Below are 26,191 nucleotides of genomic sequence, written 5' to 3' on the forward strand. Positions count from 1 at the left end.
GAAAAGAGGGGCACCCCAAAGGCTCTGGGAATTTTCTAATGGGATGGGGCGTTGCCCCCTCCCCTCCCAGCCACAATCGAGTGGATGCCATGTCATACAGCCCTCCCTGGGACCAAATATCTGCTTCTAGGAACTGACGCCTGAGCCCAGGGAGGAATGCAGGACAGCACCCCCCTTATTTGCCCCTGGGGAGGGCTACATGAGATCGGCCGCCCCTCCAATTTGGCCATGTGTGGATTCCCACGGGAGTCCTCTTTTGGGAAAAGCATGGGGTTCCCCGTTTTCCTTGCTGGCTTCGACACCCTAGGCCTAAATCTGTAGGTTGCCCACATGAACAAAATGGGCAGTGGCAAAAGGCTTGGGGTTCCCAGTGGGTTACCCTTTTCCTTTTGCGCCCCCGGTAGGGGCACCCACACATGTGAGGTACCGTTTTCATCGGGACACGTGTGGGGACGCGGGAAGGTAGGCCACGTATTGTTGGCGGTGTGTTTCGGTGGGTGGCCAGGGCGAAATGTCTGAGAATTGTCTTCATTTCCAGCCAATTTCACAGACTATTTCCCCCGTGTCCACTCACCGAAACACGTTGCCAACAGATGTCGTACCTTCTCCCGTTCCCACAGGTATCCCGACGAAAAAGGTACCTCACATGTGTGGGTGAACCTACCGGGGATGCACAAGGAAAAGGGTAACCCGCTGGTAACCCCAAGCCTTTCGCCACAGCACAATTTGTTCATTTGGGCCTAGGGTGACGAAGCCAGCAAGGAAAACAGGGAAACCCATGCATTTCCCAAAAGAGGACACCCGTGGGAATGCACAGATGTCTGACTTGCACGAAGCGGCCCAGAATTTATTACCCAGAACCCCAGACAAATTGAACATTGTGTTTTTTCCCCACCAAATATCACACTTTGTCGGTGATTGTGGTTAATAAAAACTGGGGCAATTTGTGCAAGGCAGACCTCTGGATTCCCACGGGTGTCCTCTTTTCGGAAATGCATGGGGTTCACTGTTTTCTTTGGTGGCTTGACACCCGAGGCCTATATCTGTATGGTGTGCCGGTCGGCAGAGTGTCTGAAATTCAGGTGTGAAAACAGATTTGGGGTTACTTGTGTTTTAGGCTTTTCCCTTGGCACCCAGGTAGGTGCACCCACACATGTGAGGAACCGTTTTCATCAGGACACCTGTGGGAACGCGGGACGGTAAGCCATGTGTTGTTGGGGGCGTGTTTCGATGGGTGCGCCGAGCGAAATGTGCAGAAAATATATTTTTTTCCCCACATTTCGGACTTTGCGGGGGTGTCTGGGTAATAAATTCTGGGCCGATTTGCGCAAATCATACCACTGCAGATTCCCATGGGTGTCCTCTTTTCGGAAATGCATGGGGTTCCCTGTTTTCCTTGGTGGCTTGGACACCCGAGGCCCATATCTGTATGGTGTGCCGGTTGGCGGAGAGTCTGAAATTCAGGTGTGAAAACAGACTTGAGGTCACTTCTGTTTTAGGCTTTCCCCTTGGCGCCCAGGTAGGTGCACCCACACATGTGAGGTACCGTTTTCATCGGGACACCTGTGGGAACGCGGGAAGGTATAACATTTGTTGTGTTTGTGTGGTTTTCATAACAATTTGACCTATTTGCTGGTGCCCTTTGTCACACAACCCTTTTATTTCCCAAATGTGACCTACGTGTATTCGCTGCTTTAGCTACCATACACTTTTGTAACCTGCACAAGTCACCTACCCTTGAAAAGGTCTGCCTGTGCTCTTTCGAAAAATGTATGCTTGCCGTTCCTCACCACATTGGTTTTCCCGATTTACACATGCTAAGTGCGTCGGTTCAGGCCGTGAGCGTAAAACTCCGGTGTACCATGGCTCAGTGTTTGGCTTGTGGTATTGCTTGTTTTGTAAAACACTAAAGAAAATGTGTGCTCTAACTTCAAGAGTCGGGGGAATGTAGCGGAGCATTGCTTTTCTGAAAATTCATAGAAGCCATTGCCGTACCAAGCCAAAAATGTCCAACACATACTTTTTTTTTCGGTCATTTTCCCGCTTTACCCCCAATCTATGGCAGTTTCCCCTAGCTAGTTGTTGCCTGACCTACGCAAATCACCCCTTCCTAAACTTGGAATTCTATCTACTTTTCAGAAATATATGCCTTTCTGTCCTCCAATTCGGCTTTCATACCCTTTTCTTCTATTCCGTCCATGCATGTCCAATTGGCAAAAATGGCCAAAATCGCCTACCTCTCACAAAACGGTTGATAACCACATCAAAATAATTTTTTTTCGTTTCCAGTCAACCTGTTCCTGAAAGCCAGGAAATTGGGGAATTCAGCACAGCAAACCATTCGTTCCTAGCTCTTACAAGGAAAAAACCACAGGCTTCTTTGTACATCATTTTATTGGCATTTCATGAAAAAACCCAAAATGTTCCCCCTTTTTGATTATTTTCTCTCACCCCCCTAAAGCAACCTAGGATTCCTGGGTGGCGTTACGACCGCCTACATGTGGGAAAAAAGGAGCCAAATGTGGCCGAGATATCTCATGTAACAAAAAAGTTACAAGCCATTGAATGGCCACATACCGAAATCACCAAAAAAAGGCCCTGGCACTGGGGAGAAATACCCATGGCACTTAAAGGGTTAGAGACAGCCCTTTCCTCCAGAGTCGAGGACTTCGTCGGGCATGCCACTTTCCTCGCAGCTCCATCCGCCGAGGACGACGGGGAAGGCGACCAGTGACGGCGCTTCCGAAAATGCCGCGTTGAGGAAGGAGAAGGGAATAGTTTCTTACCTGTAACTCCATTTCTCCAGCATTGGTATCTTTCATGGATTCACATGCTTAGAATATTCCCCGTCGTCAGACTGGGATCCCTCGGTACACATATATAGCCTTTTCCAATAGGAAAACTTCCGACACTTTTGTGTCCTATCTACGTCCTTTTAGGACTCGCCTACGCATGCTCCGTAGGCTGTCCCCGTATAAGAGGCCCGCCCCCGCGGTTCCCCTTCAGATTTCGGCCCCTTCAAAGTAGGAAGGGTTAAATTTATCAATTAAATACATTACATTCCGGGGAGGTTGGCGGGCGCATGTGAATCCATGAAAGATACCAATGCTGGAGAAATGGAGTTACAGGTAAGAAACTATTCCCTTCTCCAGCATTGGATCTTTCATGGATTCACATGCTTAGAATAGATTGTATAGCAGTAACACTTGAGACGGTGGTGAGAATGTAATGTAATATACCCTCAACATACTACACAATGCATATGTACAGTAGGAATAAGTTACCTCATATAACCTTACCCACATAAAATAAACTGTCATTAAAAAGGTAGACAACAGATTCTCCACAGCACAGAGCTTACCTTACTGAAACAGATGGCGCAGGACAGCTCTTCCCATCTGCACCTCGTCCGCATGCTGCCTGGCAAGGCAGTAGTGGCGGGTAAACGTGTGGGGCACTGACCATGCCACAGCTTGGCATATGTCCGTCAACGGAATTCCTGCCCACAAAGCTGTTGAGGAGGACATCGATCTTGTAGAATGGGCTCTAGGATGTCCTTGCAGTGGCCTTCGGGCCTTAGTGTGACAAAACGCAATCGTCGATGAGACCCATCGAGCCAATCCTTGTTTAGAGATTGCTTTTCCTCTCGTCGACGGACCATACGCGACGAACAGTTGTCTAATAGACCTGAATTCCTGTGTACGATGTAGGTAAAATTTCAGAGCCCTCTTAACGTCCAGGGTATGAAGAGCTTTTTCTGCTGACGATGATGGTGTGGCGAAGAAAGTAGGGAGAACAATGGACGAGTGTTTGTGATACACTGTCGGAACTTTTGGGACGAACATAGGATTAGTTGCCAGGACTACTTTGTCCTTCAAGAATCTTAGGTATGGCGGGTCTACGACCAGCGCTTGTAGTTCCGAGATTCTTCTAGCTGATGTGATAGCAATCAAGAATGCCAACTTCCACGAAATTAATTTTATGTCGGACGTGGCCATAGGCTCAAAAGGCGGTTTCATTAAGCCTGCCAACACTGTGTTGAGACTCCAAGTCGGGGGAAACGTTTTTCCGGGGAAAAAGCTCGAAATAAACCCCTCATGAAGTGTTTTACAAGTCTGTCGCTAAATAGAGGAGACGACTGCCTTTTCCTTGTGAACCTCGAGATGGCCGCCAGGTGCACCTTTATCGATGTGAAGGATAATCCCCTCTCCGCTAAGAGGAGCAGGTAAGGTAGAACTTGTTCCGGCGTCACCGACAACGGTTGTAGGCCCTGTTGTCCCCTACACCATTCACAGAACCTCCGCCACTTATAGGAGTAGGATTTGTTTGTAGAAGGGGCTCTAGCCGCTTGCAGAATTTTTTGACAATCCTCCGAAACGTCTAAAGCACCGAACTCCGAAAAGTCAGGAGCCAGGCTGTAAGGTTGCGACTGTCCGGGTCGTGATGCCACACCGTGCCTTTTTCCCGGGATAGTAGGTTCGGGGCTTTGGGAAACCCTATGGGATGTTCCAGCGACAGGTGAAGCAGGTCGGAGAACCACGGTTGCCTTGGCCAGTATGGTGTCACTAGAATTACCCGGCAATTGTATCTGCGTATCCACTGTATTGTCCTCCGTATGAGGGAGAACGGGGGAAAAGCATAGAGGAACATGTCCGTCCATGGGAAGGAGAATACCTCCCCCCTGGAGCCCTCTTGAGGCCATCTGCTTGCGAATTGCTCGAATTTCTTGTTGTCTTTGGTCGCGAAGGCATCCAGAGGGGGGTGACCCCATTTCTCGAACACTTTCATCAGGTGAACTGTGTCCATTTCCCACTCGTGTATCTGGGCCATGCTTCTGCTGAGGGAGTCTGCTTGGGAGTTCCTCAATCCTGGAAGGTGATGAGCCACGATGGAAATTTCATGCTTTAATGCCCAATGCCATGTTTTCTGGGCTTCTATGGAAAGAGTTCTTGATCGCGTCCCTCCTTGTTTCCTCAGATAAAACATGGCCGTTGTATTGTCGGTCAGTATTCGTACTCGCGAGCCCTTGATGTGTGGTAGGAATGCCTTCAAGGCCCATCGTACTGCTCTGAGCTCTAACACGTTTATGTGTAGGAGTGACTCCGTTGGAGAGCACCCATGTGAGCTCCCCATCCGGTTAGGGACGCATCCGTGACTATGGTTCGCTGAAACTCCGGCTCCTGTAGGGGTACGCCGTTGTTCAGATTGTGGAAACTCTGCCACCACTGAAGGGTCCGAAGCAGCTTGTCGTCGTCGATGGTTATCTTGTCTGACCACAATCCTTGAGCCTGCGTCCATCGGTCCGCGAGGAATTCCTGGACTGGCCTCATGAATAGGCGACAGTTTTCCACCAGATGGATGCAGGATGCCATGGCCCCGAGGACTGAAACGTATTTTCTCACTGAGATCTTGTGTTTCGCCGTAGTCAGCATGCTTGTTGATTGAGTCTTGAGGTTCTGTCGAGAGAAGGTTTCACTAGCCCTAACTGGGTCACGAACTGTGCCCCCAGGAATCCCAGCGATCTCGATGTCTGCAGAGAGGATTTTTCGAAGTTTATGGCGAATCCCAGCTGTTGTAGAAGCTGCATGGTGGCTTGTAATCTTGTGTTGGTCGACGCTGGGGAGGTTCCCCTTACCAGCCAGTCGTCGAGATATGGGTATACATGGTGGCCTTGCTTCCTTAGCCAGGCCGCTACTGGAGCCAGGCATTTCGTGAACTTTCTGGGGGAGGTCTTGAGCCCAAAAGGAAGAACCGTGAATTGGTAGTGAGTCCGCCCTATTACAAATCTTAGGAATTTCCTGTGCTTCCGACACATTGGAATATGGAAATACGCGTCCTGTAAATCCAGGGACGCTAGAAAATCCCCCTCTTGAACGGCGCGGATCACTTCCTGCAGAGTGAGCATCTTGAATTTTAGGCTCTTTAAAGACTTGTTGAGATCGCGTAAGTCTAAAATGGGACGCCATTTGCCGTTCGGCTTTTTTACGATGAAATATCTTGAGTAGACTCCTTGACCTCTCTGTGATGTTGGAACTAATTCTATCACACCCTTTGCTAACATGAGTGTTACCTCTTGTTGCAGTATCTTCAGATGGGAATGAGCGGTGAACGCAGGTGGAATTTGCGGAGGGCTGTGTTTGAATTGTAGAGAGTGTCCGTTTCTTATAGTATCCAGCACCCATTGATCCGTCGTTATTCGTTCCCATTCGTCGACATATGCTGAAACTCTTCCCCCCAGAACGTTGTGTTGTATGTCACTGCTGATCTTTATTTTGCTTGTCTCTCGACGACGACGGATATGATGGTCTTTTCCTGGAAGTCTGGAAGTTCCGGCGACGGTTTGCCGTTTGGGAGGCACGTCTGTATCCCTGGGAGGGGTAAGCTGATCTGCCAAAGGATCTGTCTCCAGATGCAGAGAATCTTGAATTACCTGAAGCCCCTCTAAAGGGACGAAAAGACTTGTAGTTTCTGCCACTCTGGAGGGCACCCAAGGAACGTGCCGTGTCCGAGTCCTCTTTCATTCCCTTTAGGGCTGCGTCCACCTTCTCACCGAAAAGAAGGTCTCCCTCAAAGGGCATATCTAAAACTTTGTATTGTACTTCTGGCCTGAAGTAGGTACACTTAAGCCATGACTGTCGACGTAATACGACCCCATTATTGACTTGCTTGAAGCCTGACTCAGCGAGGTCCACCGCGATGTTTATTGCGTGATTTGAGGCTTCCTCACCTTCTCGGACGAGTAACCTCGCTGTCTTCCTATGCTCTTCCGGAAGATGATCAAGCAACGGAGCTAGCCTGTGCCACATCTCCCTATCGTATCTGGCAACAATTGCCAGAGAGTTTGTGGCCTTTACTGTGGTCGCTCCCACGGATAGCACTTTTTTGCCAAAGGCATCTTGGCGTCTCGCTTCGTTCTCAGGAGTCGTCGTGCACTTGTGCTGGGCCTTCGCCTTCCTCGCTGCTGCCGCCGACACCACCGAGTCTGGCATTGGTTGGGAGGATAAACACTTGGGGGTAGACTCTGGAGCCTTAAACTTTTTTTTCCAGGCGGCCTTTCACTGCCGGCTCTGAAAACGGGTGACGCATTGTCTGCAACCCCTCCTTCCATACATGGTCTAGTATTGGTATCGAGAACACAGACCTCCTTCTCTTACCCATGTGGTCGAACAAAAAACAGTCCTTTTTCTGTTCTTCCTGGGACAAACCAAATTCTTTGCATGCCTTCTCCATCATAGAATGGAATGACGCAATGTCGTCCGGCGGGGACGGGTGAGCTGGGCTTCTAGGGGTTTCCAACTCCACCTCTGACTCCCAGGTAGGATCCCTGGAGGGGGATGATGAGATATCCGACATGGCTCCCCTGTCAGACTCCGAATCTGGCAGCTCACCTTCCTCTTGTGCCAGTGCTGAGATTGGCGTGCGTCGGTGTGTCGGTTGATGGGACGGGCCTCGTCGACGGGTGACTGTGGCAGGTTTGCCTGAGGTAGTCTCTGGTCCAACGACTGTAACAACGACTGAAGCGTGGACAGAATTTCCAACGACAAAACAGATTGAGGATTGAGTATAACGGTTCCCCTCGTCGACGACTTGTCAGCCACTCGTAGCCCTAGGTCTGCTGGGCCAGCTATTCTCTCATTCTCGTCCTCCGAGGATAGCAACACAGCCTGTTCCTGTAGTAAAGTATCCGGGGGGATCGGATCAAAAACTTCAGGCCTCCAGGCCTCCTGTAGAACCCCCGTCGACGAGGCCATCGTCGACGTCATTGTCGGTGGGACGGTGGATGCCACCTGCGTAAGTGGCAGGGTGGAGGCCGATGACTGGGCCGCCGTCGACGACGGTGACTTAGCAGGTGGTTTTGGCGGTTCCGCCTTTTCCACACTTGGCTTGCTTTTACTCGACTCTCTACTCGTGGTCGATCTATGATGATCGCCCGAGGAGGATTTCCTTTCCTTTTCATGCTTTTTTGATGAAGATGATTTCTTTGACGAGCAGTCTCTAGTTGAGTGACTTCCAGACGACTCTTTTTCCGTCGGCCGAGATTTCTTCGCCAGTGGTTCCGACGAGGTAGCGCGGCGTGATGTTTTCGCCAATTGTGTGGAGCCTACCTCCGAAAGGGGGTATGCCCCCGCTCCATCATTCAGCCATGCCACCAGTCGTCGACTGCGGTCTTTGAGGGTTTTTTGAGAAAACCCTTTGCATATGTCGCAGTTATCCGCCGAATGATGAGGGTGGAGGCAATATATACAATCCATATGTCCGTCCCCCTCGTAAACTTTTTTCAAGCCGCACGTCGCGCATGGGCGGAACAGCGCTTTTCCTGACACGGAGGACATTTTCTGTACCCAAATTCCAGTAATGCAACCTTCTACAAAATAGTAAGACAACGCGAGGAGATCCCACTACTTTGGAGACGGTTGAAATCTAAGGGGAACCGCGGGGGCGGGCCTCTTATACGGGGACGGCCTACGGAGCATGCGTAGGCGGGTCCTAAAAGGACGTAGATAGGACACAAACGTGTCGGAAGTTTTCCTATTGGAAAAGGCTATATATGTGTACTGAGGGGTCCCAGTCTGACGACGGGGAATATTCTAAGCATGTGAATCCATGAAAGATCCAATGCTGGAGAATGGCGGGAACCACTCCGGGGGAAAGAGAACCCCAGGCCTCCTCCCGACGCAGTGAGTCTCCCCTCGAGTTGTTGGTGGACACCCCTTTGGATTTCGATTTAGATTTTTGAGACTTACTGGGCTTAGAACCCCACCCACCTGAAGCTTCCCCTTACACTCCCGCAAGGCCTTGTCATTCAGCGACTGGCATTTTTATTATTCGTCTGTGTCTTGACTCTCGCCCAAGCACCACAAACAAATGCGATGCAGATCGGTGATCGACATTTTAGACATGCAGTCCTGGCAAGTCTAGAAGCCAGACGGTGGAGTCGGAGGGGTCTAAGAAGAAAACATCTCTACGATGAAACACACGAGGCGCGCCAAGTTCTCGAAGCAAACACGTTCGCAAAAAAAACAGAACTGGGGCTACAGGCACTGTGCGTCCCATTTATAACATCCTGTGACGTCGATATAAACGGAGGCCTTAGAGGGACATCGACCCAACGACATCGATGCAGGACGCCCTCTGCTGAAAAAAGTTTACGAAATGCACAGCTGTGGACATTGAAATGTCAAAGATGTGGAATACGTTGGAGGACACAATCCATTCGAAATGCTATTACGCTATGTAATGCATGTCTTCTGATGCTTGTGAATCTGCTTAGAATCACATGCAGTGCATAGAGTAGCGAGCAGTACCCGGAGTTTGAGGTGGGATATGAGAAGGAACAGTAGTGAAAAGATTTTAGTACTGCTTGTCCCAGCTGAGAATCAGCCCTAGAGTGAGTGTCTAGGTAATAGTGTTTTGTACAGGTGTGTACAGAACTCAAGGTTGCCGCTTTGCAAATGGACTCGAGAGAAACAATTGCAATCAATGTTATGGAAACCCCAGTGCCTCGCGTAGAGTGCTCTAGGCTTGAAGGGCAGATCTCTCTTGACAAGAGTGCAGCAGAGTGTTATGCAATTGACAATCCACCTACAGATGGCTGACTTGGAGACAGGATCCCCTACTCTACCAGCTGCCACTGAAACAAAAAACGGTTTTGTTTTCCTTGGTGCTCTAGTTCTTTCCAGGTAGTACATGACTGCCCTGCGCACATCCAGTGTGTGTGTGTAGGCTTCTCTCCGCCACGTTAGTGGGGTTCGGGAAGAACGTTGGTAGTTCGATCGACTGGTTCACATGTAACTTAGAACTAAATTTGGGCGCAAACCGAGGTTGAGTGCACAGAACCAGCTCATCTCTGAATTGTGACAATCGGGTCTAGAATAGAAAGGGACTGCAGTTCACTGACTCTCCTTATCGAATTGACAGCCACTAGGAAGGCAGTCTTTTAAGTAAGAGGGTTAGAAATGGGGGGATTAATTCTCTTAACCCCTTCCATGAAAGCTTTAATAACTCGGATCTTCCTCCACAACACTTTACATTGTGATGTGGAAAGGGCTGAGAGTCCAGCTAAGTGAACCTTCAGCGAATTAAACCAGACCAGAATCTAGTAGGTGGGCTAGGTATAACACAATATGAGTAGGAGAGCGCTCAACTGGATTGATGCTCTTGGAATTACACCAGATGACAAAACGTTTCCATTTATTGGAGTAGCAATGTCTGGTGTTCAGCTTTCTTGCTTTCCTAAGTATATCCATGCATCTCTAAGAAAGTTGGAGATGCCCGAACTCTATGACCTCAGGATCCAGGCCGCTAAGTTCAGAGTCTGCGTGCATGGGTAAAGTGTTGAGATAGCATGTTGTATGGGCAAGGTAGTATCATCGTGGGAGAGAGCGACATCTCCAACAGATGGGAGAACCAGGGTTGGCGGGCCCACATCGGGCCACGAATATCATGGTGACTGGTTCCTGGTGCAACTTGTGCACAATCTTGTTGAGTAGGGTAGTCCAGGGGTATGTGGAGTGGGGGGTTGTGCGTAAACAAATTTCCCTGAGCATGTTATCCAGAGGCCGTTCCCCTTGGATCGGTTCTGAGGGTACCTGGAGGCGTAATCTGGGCATTGCGAGTACCGCAGAGTTGCGAACAAGTCGATCTCTGGGAAACCCCATTCTGCGAAAACGTTGGCGACGATGTCTTTGTGTAGTCGCCATTCGTACACTAAGGGCAACGGAATGTCTCTGCTGAGCACATCTGCCAGAAGATGGAGTTTCCCTGGAACGTGTTGAGACAATAGAAACATCTTGTGTTTGAGAGTCCATTTCCAAATGTTCTGAGACAGTTTGGACAGCCCTGGAGAGTGAGTGCCCCCTTGCTTCTTCAGGTAGTACATTGCCGTGGTGCGGTCTGTGAGGATCAGTACTGTTTTTCCCTGCAACTGTGTCTGAAAGGCTTCAGTGCTTTGAATACCGCTAACAGCTCCAACAGGTTCATGTGGTTGGATGCTACTGTTGGGGACCAAGCGCTGTGCGCCGTTTGTTGAAGGAGGTGGTCTCCCCACCGCGTCAGACGCGTCCGTCGTGAGAGTGGCTTCTACTGCGGGGGGAGGTTTTCCCCTTAACAAGTTTTTCCCTCAACCACCACTGCAGAGAGAGAATGAGGGCTGCCGAGACAACCACTAGATCGTCCAATTGTCCGGTGGCCTGACACCACTGGCTGTTAAGCCACTCTTGCATGGGGCGCATGTGCAAACGTGTGTGAGGGACCAGATCAATGCAGGATGCCATCATCCCTAACAATCGCATGGCCTTGCATACTGTCACCTCTCAACTGGCTGCATACTGAGTGATCTGAAACAGCATGTTTTGAACCCTTTCATTGGAGGGGGAAGACAAGGCCATCTTCTGTCTGAATTAGAGCCCCCTGAAACTGCTCGACTTGGCTGGGGTCTAGGCTGGATTTCTTCTCATTTATGGAGAATCCCAGACTGAATAAGACGTCTATTGCCTTTTGAGTGTTCGACAGGCATGTTCCGTAGGAGTCCTCTGTTATGAGCCAGTCGTCGAGGTAAGGATATACTGGGATGGATTGCCTGCACAGGTGTGCTGCTCCAACTGCCAGTACCTTTGTAAATGCCCTGGGGGCTGAGGCAATGCCTAAGGGAAGGACCTTGAACTGATAGTGTTAGTCCTTTATCATGAACCTTGGGTATTTCCTGTGTGCCAGAACATTGAAATATGAAAGTATGCATCTTTCATGTCCAATTTTGCCAGATAATCCCCCTGCGTTAGTAGAGGAATTACCCTTCAATGTTACCATTCAAAACTTCTGTGGTTTGACAAATTTGTTTGCTGGGCGCAAGTCTAGCACAGGGCGCATGGTGAGATCCTATTGAGGTACAAGGAAGTACCCTTGTTTACCTGTAGAACGGTATTCCGACCTCTTGCAGCAGGACCTTCACGTGTTCTGGTGTTAGGCGGCTGGATCTTCGAGGTCTGTATCGAGGTGGTCAGCTGAACTCTTATGCAATAACCGTGGGTGACGGTCTTGATCGCCCACTGGTCTGTGGTAATCCCCTCCCATGCATGCAGGAATTATGTTATACGCCCCCCCGACCGGGGAGGCATGGTAGGGGATCTGGATTTGAGAGTCATTTCTGACTGGAGGCCGGGGAGCCTCTAGGGGTGGGGTTGGAGTGGGGTTGCAACCCCTTCCTTTCCCACAGCGTTGTCCGGGTGGATATGGGTTTGCGGAGGCAGCCCCCTGTCCAGAGGACCAATTGTTTCCTGGGCCATATTGGTTGTGTGGGCACGAGAATAGAATTGCCCACAAAAGGAGCGTCGAGAACTCCCCCCCCCCCCCTCTGTTGAAAGGGTCTTTGAGTTATTTGATTGAAGTCTTGTGTTCCTTCTTGGCCGTTTCCAATGCCTCAAAAACGGCCTTGCCCAATAGGTTTGAGTTTTCCACCGGTTTGTTGATTAACAACGCCTGTGTCTCTGGTTTGAATCAACCAGGCGTGGCATTTCAAAAGGGTACCCTGGGCCAAGGTTCTTCCTGCCATCTCAGCAGAATCTAAGGTGTTTGAGGATGTTGTGGTTTACTTGCTTGTCCTCCGATACAATTGTAAGCAGACGAGAACGCACTGGTTCAGGGACCTCCTGTAGGCCCTGGCCCTCCTGCAGCAGTTTCCATTGGACATCAGAATAGCTGGCCAACAGTGTGGTGTATGCGTGTACAATATGCTGCTGCAGCAGTGATGCTCTTTCCAAGAGCATACCATTTTTTACATTCTTTGTCCGGCGGTGCCTCGCCTGTGGACAAGGGGACCCCTGCCCTTTTCCTTTTCGTCGTTTCCACAAGAGAATCTGGGGTGGCATGACCCCTAATATAGAGGGGTTCAGTAGGTGAGGGGCGAAAATGTTTTTCCACCCAAGGGTTCACAATCCTGGTTTGAGAGGGTGTTAATAAGTAAGGGGCGATGCGCGTCTCTTGATGGAATCAAGAAAAGGGATAGCCTGGCTGGCAGGAGGCTTCTCCTTTAATATATCCTCCACAAAATCTGAATCTAACACTGCCTCTTGCATGGTTATCTGGAAGTGTTCTGCTGCCTTTTCAGAATGACGTTAAACGCCATCTACAGGTGATGCCCGACGCAGAGGAGGGGAAGAGGGGATTGGGGGGTGCATACATATGGTATCAGGGTCCGGGGTATGGGTAGGGGACAGCCAAGGCTGGTCATCCACCTGCTGGTCATCCCCCAATCCTGGGTTTGATCAGTGGTATCCACAAAGGGGTCATCCTCCTGCAAATAAGGGTCAAGAGGCTCTTGATCTGCAAGGTCAAAGACCTCCTCAAGAAGAGGGCAAGATGTCTTCTGAAATGTGGTCACTGCAGGATAAAGGTAGTTTTCACTAGGCCTTTTAGGGGTGAACCTCTCAGAGAAGTGCACAAATTTAGCCAACCTGTCCATACACCCTTCAAACTTTTCACTGGTCCATGAAGATGGTCCAGAGGTGGAAACGGCTCCTCCTGTGGATTTCCCAGCCTAAGAAGCCGAGATTTGTCAAGGAGGGTCTTCGATAAGGTCTGGGGACTTTCAAAATAATCATCCCGCTCTTCCGGGCATTTAGAGGTGTCTTTCGACGTGTCCCTTTGTTTACTGTCTGCCGAAACGATCTTAGCGTCGCTGATGTTCGGCATTACCGGGAAGGGTTTAGGCTGTTTAGACAGTTGTGCTATAGACTTTGACGCAACCGGAGATTTATGCGTCGGGGCACGCTTAGGAGGCGTCTCGACAGCCTTGTGAGTCTTGGTGCTGGCACCCTTACTCGTAGAATGCCCGGACACATGCCGCTGACGCGGTTGCAGGGAGGACTGCCGATAACGCAAATCGGCGGGTGCCGACGAGGAAGAAACAAGTTACTTACCTGTAACTGTTGTTCTCCAGCATGGGTCTGGCATGGATTCACATGCTCATAAATATTCCCCGTCTGGCTGGGAATCCTCAGTAAAGAAAAAATCAGTTTTAGTTTCGTTTCTGAACTGTCTTTCTATTAGTAACCAATCACTGGTCTCTGGGTCATACTGCCCCCAGCCAATGACTGCCTTCTACCTAAGCCCTTCATCTGGCAGCCATCTTCAGATTTGGTAGCACGTAAAGTGGCAGTAGGACAAAGAGAAGAGCCGCAGAGGGATAGGAGGGAGGGTTTGCATGTGAATCCATGCTAGACCCATGCAGTTACAGGTAAGTAACTTGTTCCTTCTCCAGCATGGGGTCTGGCATGGATTCACATGCTCATGAATACAAGAATACATAGCAGTACACACATGCAACCACGGGAGATGGTAAGGCTCAACATTAAGCAATTATATCAACTCAACACTAAGCATCTCTTACCCCTTCACCAGGCCCACCTTCAGGCGAACAGGTTGCGCAGCACTGCCTGGCCAACTCTGGACTCCTCCCCGGAATCCCGTTCAACACAGTAGAATCTCGTGATGCGTCGACCTCCACGTAGCAGCCCTCCAGATGTCCAGCCAGGGCAAACCAGACCAGAACGCCATGGTAGCAGCGATCGCTCTGGTCGAATGGGCTCTCGGACGGCCGGGCAACAGTCGGTTTGCCAACCGGTGACAGTGCATGATGCAGCCGGAGAGCCATCTGGAAACGGAAGCCTTCGAGAGGGCCTTCCCTTGGTTCACAGGTCCAAAGTTCACAAACAGCTGGGATGTCTTCCGAAAACTCTTTGTTCGTACCACGTAGAACTTCAGCGCTCTAGCTACATCCAGCGAGTACAAAGTCCTCTCGGCCAGCGACAAAGGCGACGGGAAGAAAACAGGTAACACCAAGGGCTCGTTGAGATGGAAGTCCGACAGCACCTTGGGCATGAAGGAGGGGTGCGTCCTCAGCACCACCCTCGTCTCGTGCAAAGTCAGGTATGGAGGCTTGCAGGAGAGGGCCTGGATCTCGTCGTGCGGAGGTGCTGTCCACAAGAAACGCTATTTTCCACGACAGGAACTTCAACCGTGCCGTATGCAGAGGCTCGAATGGCGGCCCCATGAGCCTGGTCAGCACCACGTTGAGCTCCCACGCCGGGGCTGTAGCCTTCACCAGCGGGAACGGTCGGAACAGTCCCTTCATGAACTCCTTCACCAGGCGACGGGACCACAGGGATGAGCGCCCCAGAGTTCTGGTGTAGCGGGAGATAGCAGCCAGATGGATCGTGATGGAGGCATGGGCCAGCCCCGCCTTGGCCAGAAATAGCAAGTACGGCAGCACTTGAGGGGCCGTAATCCGCAGAGGGTTAATCTTCTGTGCCCGGCACCAGACAGAAAACCTCTTCCATTTGTGTCCATAGCACGAGAGTGGAGGACGCCCTGGCCTTTGCAAGCACCTCCTTGCAGTCCGCCGGGATCTCGTACCCTCCAAACTCTAGCGCTGCAGGAGTCAGGCCTGCAAGTTCAGCAACCCTGGGTCGTGGTGGAGGATGGCGCCTCCTTCTCTGGCGAGGAGATCCGCGTCCGTCGGCAGTTTGATGGGGGGGGGCGCTGACATGTCCAGAAGGTCCAGGAACCAGATCTGCCTCGGCCACGCCGATGTGACGAGAATCATACTGCACCGGGACCATCTGAGTTGGTTGATGAGTTTCAGCAGCAACGGCAACGGTGGGAACGCATACAGGAACAGGCCGTCCCAGGGGAATGAGAATGCATTACCCATGCTCCCCGGCTGGGGAAACCTGCTGGCGAACCTCCGACACTTGGTGTTCGTCGCCGTCGCGAATAGGTCAATCTGGGGATTGCCCCATCATTGGTAGAACCACTTGATCCTGACGCAGTTCCTACTCGTGGCACGAGCGCAGCTCCCTGCTGAGAGAGTCGGCAATGGTGTTCTTTATTCCTGCCAGATGGAAGGGTACCAAAAACATCCCCTGGGCGATGGCCCAGTGCCACAGATCCTGGGCTTCTTTGGATAGGGCTAGGGATCTGGTGCCTCCCTGCTTCCGGATGTAGAACATTGTGGTGGTGTTGTCTGTGAAAATCCTTGCCACCTTGCCCTTGAGGGACGGGAGGAACGACCTAAGGGCCCAGAACACGGCTCGGAGCTCCAGGACATTGATGTGTCTCTCCTCCGGGAGACAAAGGTTTCTTGCCTGGAGATCTCCGGTGTGCGCTCCCCATCCTTCCAGGGAGGCATGCGTCGTCACCGTCGCCTGATGTGTCGGGGTCTGGAAGTCCATACCCGCCGCCAGATGTGCGCGGGTGACCCACCACCGGATCGCTTGGCGGAAAGTCTCGTTGAGCGAGATTCTGTCCTCAAAGCTGCCCGCCGCTTGCATCCAACGGGCGTCGAGGAACTCTTGCAGTGGACGCATCCGCAGCCTGCACAGGCTCACGAGGTAAATGCACGAGGACATCATGCCGAGAATGGACTTGATGGACCTCACCCTGGCCACCTCCATGGTCGACAGCCATTGCACCTTGCAAAGGATGGCTGTTGTCCTTTCCTCCGACGGAGAGGCTAATCGCGCCACTGTGTCGAGCCTGGCTCCCAGGAACAGGGCGACTTGCGACGGAACCAGGTGGGATTTCGCGAAGTTGATGGAAAATCCCAGATCCGTGAGCAGTTGGATGGTCTTCGCTGTGTGTCCGATGGCGAGATCTCTTGTCCTTGCTCGGATGAGCCAATCGTCCAGGTAGGGGTAGATGTGGATCCCCTGTAGGCGCAGCCGCGCCGCCACTGGTGCTAGGGACTTGGTGAATACCCTGGGCGCCGACTTCAATCCGAAAGGAAGGGCCTTGAACTGATAGTGCCACCCTTGGACTACGAATCTGAGAAACCTTCGATGTCCTTTTAGAATGGGGATGTGGAAGTAGGTTTCCTCCAAGTCCAGTAACGATAGGGAGTCGCCTTCCTCCAGCTGCCCCAGCACGTGCTAGAGGGGGACCATCCGGAACTTCGGGGACTTGATGTACTTGTTTCAACGACGAAGGTCCAGGATGGGCCGCCAGCCGCCAGTCTTCTTTCTTACGAGGAAGTATCGTGAATACACTCTGGAGCCCCAGAGCCTCTTTGGGACGAGCTCGATGGCCCCTTTCTTCAGCATCGCCCTTACTTCCAGCAGCAGTTGAGGGACGTGGTTTTCCTTCCTGGCCACGGGTTAAATGTGGGGGCACTTCTTTAGAAAATCGAGGGTGTGCCCGTGGACCAGGGCATCCAGCACCCATCGGTCGGTGGAGATGGACTCCCACACGCTGATGAACTTCGCCAGCCGGACTCCCACCGGGGTGCTCAGGTGGGAACCCAACGCTACGGCCGGTTCAGTCCTGCTTGGCAGCAGCGTTGCCGCCTTGGTGACAAAGAGATCCTCCTGACCTGTCGCGTCCTCTGTAAGCTTCCTGCGGTACGTCGTGGAGTCGCCGCCGGATCCTTTGGAAGCAACTTGCTTGCCTCCAGAGTTGTGAAAGGGGGCCGACGTTGCTGCAAAACTACCAAGGCCAGAGCCGTCTCTGTGTCGGCCTTGATGGCCTGCAGTGACTCGTCCACTGTCTTGCCAAACAGGTTGTTCCCATCGAAAGGCATGTCCAAAACTCTGGTTTGCAAGTCCTGGCGGAAATCGGTAGCCTTGAGCCAACCACCTCGCGTCCGGCGGGGAGGTCGAAGTTGAAGCCGTCGCCCCCGCCGCTTTTTTCTTGGCCGCCACCGAAACGACCAAATCCGGGGTCAGCTGCGCCCTCAGGCACATAGGGGTGGAATCTGAGACCCGGTACTACTTCTCGTACCGGTCTCTCTTGGCAGGAGTCGTGGACGGGTTCTTCAGGAGCGACAGCCCATCGTCCCAGATGTCGTCAAGTAACGGGACCGAGAGGATCGTCTTCCTCTTGGCCTCACGCCGTTGATAGAGGAAACTTTCCTTCTTCTGTTCTTCAGGGCAGAGCTGGAAGAGCTCGGATTCCCTGGCGATCATGGCTTGGAAGGAGCCAATTTCATCGTGCGGGGAGGCTCGAGGGGGGATGGAAGGCCCATCCCGTCGTCACCATCGTCGTCATCCGTCCCCGTCGTTGCCGTCTCTGTTCCCGTGTCATCCCTCGGATCGGGGGAAGGAGACTAAGGCTGTAAGGGCCGTGAAGGCTGGAAGGCCGGGGTGGAGGGTGTACTCTCCTCCGCTTGCTAGGAGGGCTTCCCGACTGTCCAGGCTCCGCTGGATCGTCCGTAGGGGGTAAGGGCAACCTTGTGCCCATCTCCGTATACAAGACCTGGATTGCCATCAAGATCGCTCCCGAGTTGTCCTGTGGCCCAGGTACCGGTTGCGACGGTTGGGGAGTGGAATCCTCTGCCTCCACGTGATCGTCGGCACCACCGTTGCCTTCTTCGTCCGGCTCGTCGGGATCCCTCCGGTGGGACTGGACCTTCTCGAACTTCTTGTTCACGATCTTCATGACTCCAGCCAGCTCCTCCTCAGAGGCTGTATCCGTGTCCGCGATAGCCACCACCCCCCTCTTTTTCCACCAGGGTTCTCACGGGGGTCTTATCGATGGGTTGAAAAGAGGATTCCCTCCGCAGTGGCAGGGAAACTCTGGGCCCCGAGGTCGCCTTCACTGCAGTAGCGCGGTAGCCGCCACAAGCTTCGCCAGGGCCGCCACGACTCCCTCGATAGAGGCCTTAGCCGGGTGAATTAAGGCCTTCACGACTTTGGACGCGCTTGAGGCCTTCACCTTGGGGGGAGGGTCACCGCCTCGCTCCCCTTCGGCCGTCTCCGTCAGGATCAACCCGGGCTTCTCCCGAAGCTTACCCGGGTACTCCGATTTATTCTTCCGAGCCAGAGCGTTGGCTCATGGTTGATGGCGTCGGCGAAAGTGCGCCCTGCCTGGCATCCGAGGCTCCCGACCGATCGGCGCTCCTGGTGCCCGCGGACTCGCTGTGCTTTGCCTTTTGTTGGACCCCCGTCGCCGGAGCGCCCTCAAAGGTCTTAGAAGACCGCTCGGACTTCTTCTCACCTACCACTGGGCTCTTCCCTTCCAGCCAGTTGGTGACGCGGACATGCCGATCCTTCATAGTCCGCTCCGACATGTTCTTGCAAAACGCACAGTCTTTCTCCATGTGCATTTTGTCTTCGTGAAGGCAGTAGTGCCATCTAGAATGCTCATCCTCCTTGAAGACATTCTGCAATCCACATCCAGGGCAGCTCCGGAACAGCTTGGATCCGGGCGTCGAGCTTCCTTTGTCCTGGGCCATGTCCACGCGGGGAAGGCCTCAAAGATCTTCTGGAATCCTCCAAGAAGCGGAACTCAATGAAAACTTCACCCTTCAAGGGCGTAGAAAATTCCGAAATGGGTCCTCGTTGATTGAAGTAGAAACGGTGGAGCTTAAGGATCGATTGACCAAAAAAAATAAGATTAAACTCTTTGAAAAATCGCAAAACGCAGTAAAAGCTCGAGAGCTATAGCACGAGGACTCCCAACACTTGAACGTGCGGTAAAAATCTGAAGATGTCTGCCAGAGGAGGGGCTTAGGTAGAGGGCAGTCATTGGCTGGGGGCAGTATGACCCAGAGACCAGTGATTGGGTACTAGTAGAAAGACAGTTCAGAAACTAAACTGAAACTGATTTTTTCTTTACCGAGGATTCCCAGCTTGACGGGGAATATTCATGAGCATGTGAATCCATGCCAGACCCGATGCTGGAGAACTAGACGTACCCGTTGGCATCTTGGTCCGCTTCGACTGATCCGCCGGGGGTTGTGCGTTTGGTCTTATGGGTATCATGTGCATCCCTGTCGCCAGGGTGTACCTTCCAATAGCAGGACTATCGTCGTGTCTTGTGGGGCCGGGGACGAAAGTCGTGGAGCGCAAGCGCTCCGATGTGAGGTCAATGGCAGCCGGATTGGAACCATGGCTGTCACTTAGCTCCTCATCACTTTCAGAAGCTCTGGTGGCGGGGTAGCTACCCTCAGCCTGCAACATGGCGTAGGCCGCCCACCGCTTCACTCAACCCTCCTTGATCGTCTTAGGACGCAGGAGTTGGCAGCACTTACAGGACGCCTCGTTATGATGCAGGGGAAGACACTTACTGCACCAATGGTGCTTGTCTTTCCAGGGCTATTTCCCCTTACAGGAAGGACAACATTTAAATGGTGTCCTGTCCATAGCTCAGGTGTGTGAAAGACGGCAAAACCAAAAGGGCAAAGAGAGGGGAGAAGGAAAGACATTCTTGAAAAGAATAGAACCCCCAGATCCCACTCTCCCTACTGTATAGGCTGGCCAGAAGGCCCGCCGACCGGAGCAACAGCCATCAAAGTCTGTTCTTTTCTGTCATCGGCAGTGTTTTAGGAATTAATCGTCGAAGATGGGACAAATAATATATAAACTACCGGAGGTCGGGAAATATAACAATTTAGCAATAAGTCTGAGCTCCGCCTAAGGGGACCAGCCAGCTCGGCGGAAAAAAACAATCTGAGGGACCTCGACGCGTGAGGGATTTTGGGTACACTACACGTCACGTTAGGGATAGAGTTACAGGCACGCCCATGTCAATGTCCCCTTTCGATCCTCGAAAGACAAGATGCAATACTCTGCCGTTATCACTAGATGTCGAACTATATGCACAGCATTTGATTCTAAGCAGATTAACAAGCATCAGACGTATGTTTACACTTGCTATATCACAGCAGAATCCCTTTCTTATCCAGTCCTTCCCTAGTCTATTGTAGGTCAATCAGAGGCAGAAGAGGGACAATAGTGGTCCAAGTGCCAGCTGTAGGCATGTTGAGATAGCATTCACATACAGGAAAGTCAAAGTTCCATAGGAGATCTTCAACAAGTATTCACTTTCAGAATTAAATTGTTCAGGGACTTCAAAGAAGGCTTTTGTTAAGGAGATTTATCATTTTTATGCTACATCCCAGCTGAAGTAACCGAAGAAGGCAACCAGAGACAGCTGCAGACCCTTTGCAACACGGTCAAGTGACCACTGCTGTCCTGACCCCACTTTCTGTGCGACAGAGGAACTCTGAAGAGGACGACTGCTTCCCTTTGACTGGCGGGAACAACCAGTCCCAAGACAAACTTTGATTTGAGCCATCTCCCGAGGTCCTGTGGGTTTCCAGAGCTGCTGAACCCCAATACCAGGAGACCTGCTGCCCATATAGAGTGCATCGTCGTGGAAAAAACGAATTCGTCCAAGGCTTTGCTGTGCCCTCAAGGACACTCCAGAGACACAATCCAACTTATCCAGACCACCTCAGAGTGTGGGACTGCAGAAAACAAAGAAGATTGACCAGGCGAATTGCAGCCTTTGCTGGTGCTGCAAAAAAGGTGCCAAAATCAGAGAGTCACCAGAGAAGTTGATGAAAGCCATGCCAGAGGTCCTCCCTTGAGACTGCTGCTGATAGATCCCGTCCATTGTCCTGCCTTTCATCACCAGACCATGGAATCCATATGTCGGGTCCAGAGCTGCAACATCGCGGAGCATCCAGCACAAAGGTTTTCTTCAAACCTAAGGTACTGTGGGGAAAAGGGTATTGCTTACCTTATTTCAGAAAGTTGCTCCAGAGCATTGGGAGTGCACAGAGGTGTCCAGGGCAAACCCCTCTTACCTCTGACTCAAGCCGCTGCTTGTGTCCCTTTCGCAAGTCCTTTAACAGGGTCTCCAACGTTAGTTAAAATCACTATTTTATATGTGTATGCTGACTTAATGCAATTACTGTATTCATTTGTGGGTGGTGTTATTACTGATAATACGATAGACCTGTCAAACTCCTGTAACAATTGTAAGCGTTCAGGAACTACCAACTAAGAAGTGGCCTATTCAAAGTATTGAAAAGTATACCTATGTGTGTTGGTTAATTGTGCTGAGTATTTAACAGTGACTCTTGTGCAAACATAATGAATCTATATTTTGATATAAATGTATGTGCAAGTATTTTTTTGCTCTGCATTACTAACTAGCTTCAGTGTACTTACCTACAAGCTCACATCTTCTTCTTAAGATAGGCATGACTGCTCTGCCACTCTACCAAGGTTCCTGAGTAGTACAGACTGATACAAAGAGTTAGGGCTCTACAAACCACTGGGATAGCTTACTAAAGTCTTACCTCCAAGTGATACTTTAGGAGACCTCCCCTAACAGCTCCCTATATGTGGACCAGCATTAGGCCTGGGAAAGTGGTATGGGCAGACTCCCAGCCACACAACTCGCCCCCTCAGCCTCACAGGATGCACAACAGACTTAAGGTAAATTTTACCCAAGCCCACACAGTACCTTAGGAGAAAGGTAGAGCTTTGGAGTGGATGCCTTTGGGATGCACCAGCACAGGACCCGGTCCCTGGTTTGTTGATCAGGAGACAGGAAAGAACTGGACACTGGAGGAAAACTTGCAGCAGCAGTCGTCAGAGGAGGTTTCCAGCAAAGTACTCTTCATGGATTCTCGCTGCTCTGTGGATTTGGGGCATTTTTTACCGCAGACAGATGAAGATTGAATATCGCTGGTTGGATTCTCTTAACTCTCTCGGTCCTGCACTCTGTTGAGGGGACTTCACGGATTCGAATTGTGTTTCTGGAAATCCAGTAGTATTTCACCACAATTTCAGACAAATTCAGACTTCCGTAGACTATGCACCGCACTCTAGGTCCCAGGGTATTGGCGGTTTGCAGCCCAGCAAGGTCACAGCACATCGTAGGATGACTCAAAATGCACATCTACTTGAGACTAGTGGATCTCTCCAGCCTCTGGGTAGGAGTCATTTTCTGGACCCCCAAGTCAACTGGAAGGAATGGTTGCACCAGGCTCTGGTAACGCAGCAGGCTCTCCAGTCGCTGGAAAAGGCTATAGACGTCTTTTCTTCACCTTCCTCTTCGGTTTCAGTTCCAGTGGTTGAATTGTCAGCAGCTTCAAGCGGAGTATTTATCAGGAACCACAGCACAACTTCTGCAATCTCTCTGTGCAGTTTACAGAAAGGGGTGGTCTGGCTGTCCAATCAGGACAGTCAACCCTTCCCCCTCAGCTACCGCCATTGGGACTTGGTTCCTTACTCCTACCCAGAGGCTGGTGAGACTCACTAGCATTTAGAAGAGCTGCAAAACGAGCCATCACTCGATGTGCTGCAAACAGCCAATACCAGGGGACCTCAAGTTTGAGTGCAGTGCAACATCTTTCGAAATCCGATTCCTGCTGAAACTTGGGTGGCCTCCTGCTGGACCTCCATAGACACGATTCAAATCCCTGAAGTCCCTTCACCAGAGTGCTGGAACGAGAGAGTGAAGATAATTCAACAGGAGATATTCGTTCTTCATCTGGTTCCTGTAAAAAGGCGCCAAAACCACATAGCCGCAAGAAGCCATGAAGAATGCTTTGTTGTAAAATACAAAAATTGCATGCGAGAATGTGAAAGAAACCTGGAAGCCAATTATCTGCTGCCACAACAGGACACAGGTAACCATAAAGTTACAAAACAAAACATAAAGGGAGAAAATGTAGCCCTACCATACCTCACTGTACGGTGAGGTGTGCAGTGTAATACAAACGGGGAATCTCGTAATGGAGGACAGAGTCCCGTTCACTGATATAAATAGGGACTGATCACTGCCCCGATAAAAAACGATTAATTAAGCAAGGAGAATAAAAAGCAAAAAAGGCAGTTCAGGTTCAGAACGGCAGCAAAATGTTGGGGTTCGATTGATGCCAATGGAGGGGAAGCAGCAAAAAGAAAATATCTTTCCTTACACCTGGATTTTGCTTTTATTTATTTGTTGCACTGTGGAGTGTTAGGGAGAATTCTCAGAAATGTGCTAATTCCCTCCACCTTAGAGACTCCCAGCAACTTTGATGGATTTTGAGGACTTGAATTTTTAACTTGGAACGAGAGACCCTTTTTTCTCCACTCTCTCATGTATTTTAATGTGATTTTGAACTGTGTTTCTTTTAGTTATGGAGCCTGACAAACTCCACAGGCATCATATTTTACATTGTGTCACACAACACCTTAGTGCAGTGGCACAGGGAAGTCTTTCACATTTCCCAGTTTAAATACCTTCTCTGGGATAAACTACTGTTTCCCAGAGCAGTAAAGTGAAATTGACTTTACTTACATTTGTAACTTTCTAGACCCGGCACACACTATCTTACAATAGGGAGCTGGAGGGGTTAACTAGTATCACCTTTGTCTAGCTTCTCATGTAAAAATATTTGTTACCCTTTTCTCACTGAATATCTGGTGGCAGTGGTTTCCTTTTAATTACTGTGGTGTGCATTTACCGCGGGATGCGTTCGCAGATGCAGTAAAGCACCCAAGGGTGCCATTTTTGTCTTCTTTTTTCGCCATTTCTTTGTGGAAAGGTCCTTCTTGAGATTTACTCTGCGCGCAAAACCAGGTTTGGTCCCATTGTTAGCTTTGCCTTTGGTGGGATTCACAAGTGAAGCCTGCCTCTGGCTCCAGGGTGTATGGGGTGGGCAGGAAGTGAGGGAGGTGCCCGAAACTCCCTGTGCTTAGTCTTTAAGGAGACCCAAATGCACTCTGTGGTGATTGGCTGGCTGACTGTCCAGCAAGGACAGCCACCCTGCTGGGTGAGTGACAGCTAGGCTGGAATTAATGGGAGAGAACTGAATAAAAGGCGAGTCTCTTGGCTTGGAAGGCAAAGTCGACCACTGGAACCAAAGAACCGAAGACGAGCTTGAAGAGGACGGCTGCTGCAACTCCTAGACCGTTGGTTTGCCCGGTGAAGCCCTGCTGCAGTGCTGAAACTCCAAAATCGTACCGACAGAGAAGCCCCTGCAAGGATGACTTCACCCTTTGAGTTGGTGGGACCAATCAACTCCAAAGTAAGCCACCTCGACATCCTTCTCGGAGCAGGTTGAATTTCCACAGAGTTGCTGCTGGAAACCGTATAGCCAGGGAGAGGAACACCAGATTAAGTGCGTGGCCTCCGGACTCCCAGGAAGCAGGACTGACCGAGCCTGAGCCCCCTCAACAGAGTGCAGGACCCCAGAAGCAAGGAAAGCCCATCTCGACAGCCAGGAACCGCGGAGTTGCTATTTGAGGTAAACAAGAGGAGCTGAAACACCGAACAGCCACTGATTTGAAGATTGACGGTGGCGAGCGATGACCATCCCATTGCAATGCGGGAATCTCCAGAAGTCCTCCCTCTTGTCCCCAAGACTGAGGCCTATGAACAGTGAGATCTGCAGAGCTGCTAAGGAACAGAAGTCATCTGCTGCACTTTTTCTTCAATACAAAGGTACTGTAAAATGTCTGAGAGAACTTACCTCTTGCTGTAGAGTTGCTTGCATCTTCTACCACTCACAAGTCTAACAGCTTGTGGCTCTACATTTGTTTCTTCTTTTCTTCAAAGACTTCTAAAACCTTGTGCAAAGACTTTACTACTTACCTACCAAAAGTGCTTCATCCTATATAAGACTTTAGTCCATTGACTTTTGCTTAGCCTATTATACTGAATGGCTCTGCTTAGGGGATCCGAAAGTATTTGCCTGCTTGAGGATATTTGTGTTCTCTCGTTCTAATAATAATTTTCCTTTTACCAATTTACAACAGTATTCTAAATGCAACGGTTCAGATATTAATATCCCCAGCACTCTAGCTATTGAAGTCACCTGAGGGTGTAGGGTGTGTCTGTGGGCCATCCCAAAAGGGTCTTTACTGATTTAGAAACTAAGAATGTATACTATTGAAGTATATGTGTGTTGCTTTTCATATTACTCCCTTCTGAAGAAGGCTTATTCTAACTGACTGATTAATTAATAATTGTTCATTCAAGAAACCTTGTGTGTAAGAGTTTATTTGAATACTTGTCACTGTGAATCTCTGTGCAACTCCCCAACAGCTCACATTGACCCCTCCTGAGATAAGCATGGCTGCTCAACACGCTACCAAAACTGTATAGTACAAGCTTATACAAAAGGTTGGGTTTCCTATTTCCTGTAGTCCGAGTCGTTAAAGTGTTCCCAAAGGGTACTGCATACAAAATTTGCCTAACATGCATATGTTCCACAAGTATAGAACAAGGGTTATATTTATGAGTACTGCTGTTTCTGGTAAGGCGGCTTTCCATTATCATCAACACATTAAACTATGTTTGAGATATATGACTTACTCAATACAATTTCATCTATATTTCAAAGCACAATAAAGACCAGTGCCTGGTTGACGTTTGCATAACGTAATGCTTGGCTAGGAGTGGCTTCCCTTGACAA

General features: G+C 50.5%; 1 protein-coding gene across 1 annotated transcript in view; it reads right to left on the reverse strand.

The window, feature by feature from the left end:
* The window catches only part of LBR (lamin B receptor), a 1,228,970-nt gene that overhangs the window by 544,089 nt on the left and 658,690 nt on the right, over positions 1–26,191 (reverse strand). The window lies entirely within an intron of this gene.

The sequence above is a fragment of the Ambystoma mexicanum genome, chromosome 4q, assembly GCF_040938575.1.
Source record: "Ambystoma mexicanum isolate Mex_15411 chromosome 4q, UKY_AmexF1_1, whole genome shotgun sequence".
Classification (NCBI taxonomy): Eukaryota; Metazoa; Chordata; class Amphibia; order Caudata; family Ambystomatidae; genus Ambystoma; species Ambystoma mexicanum.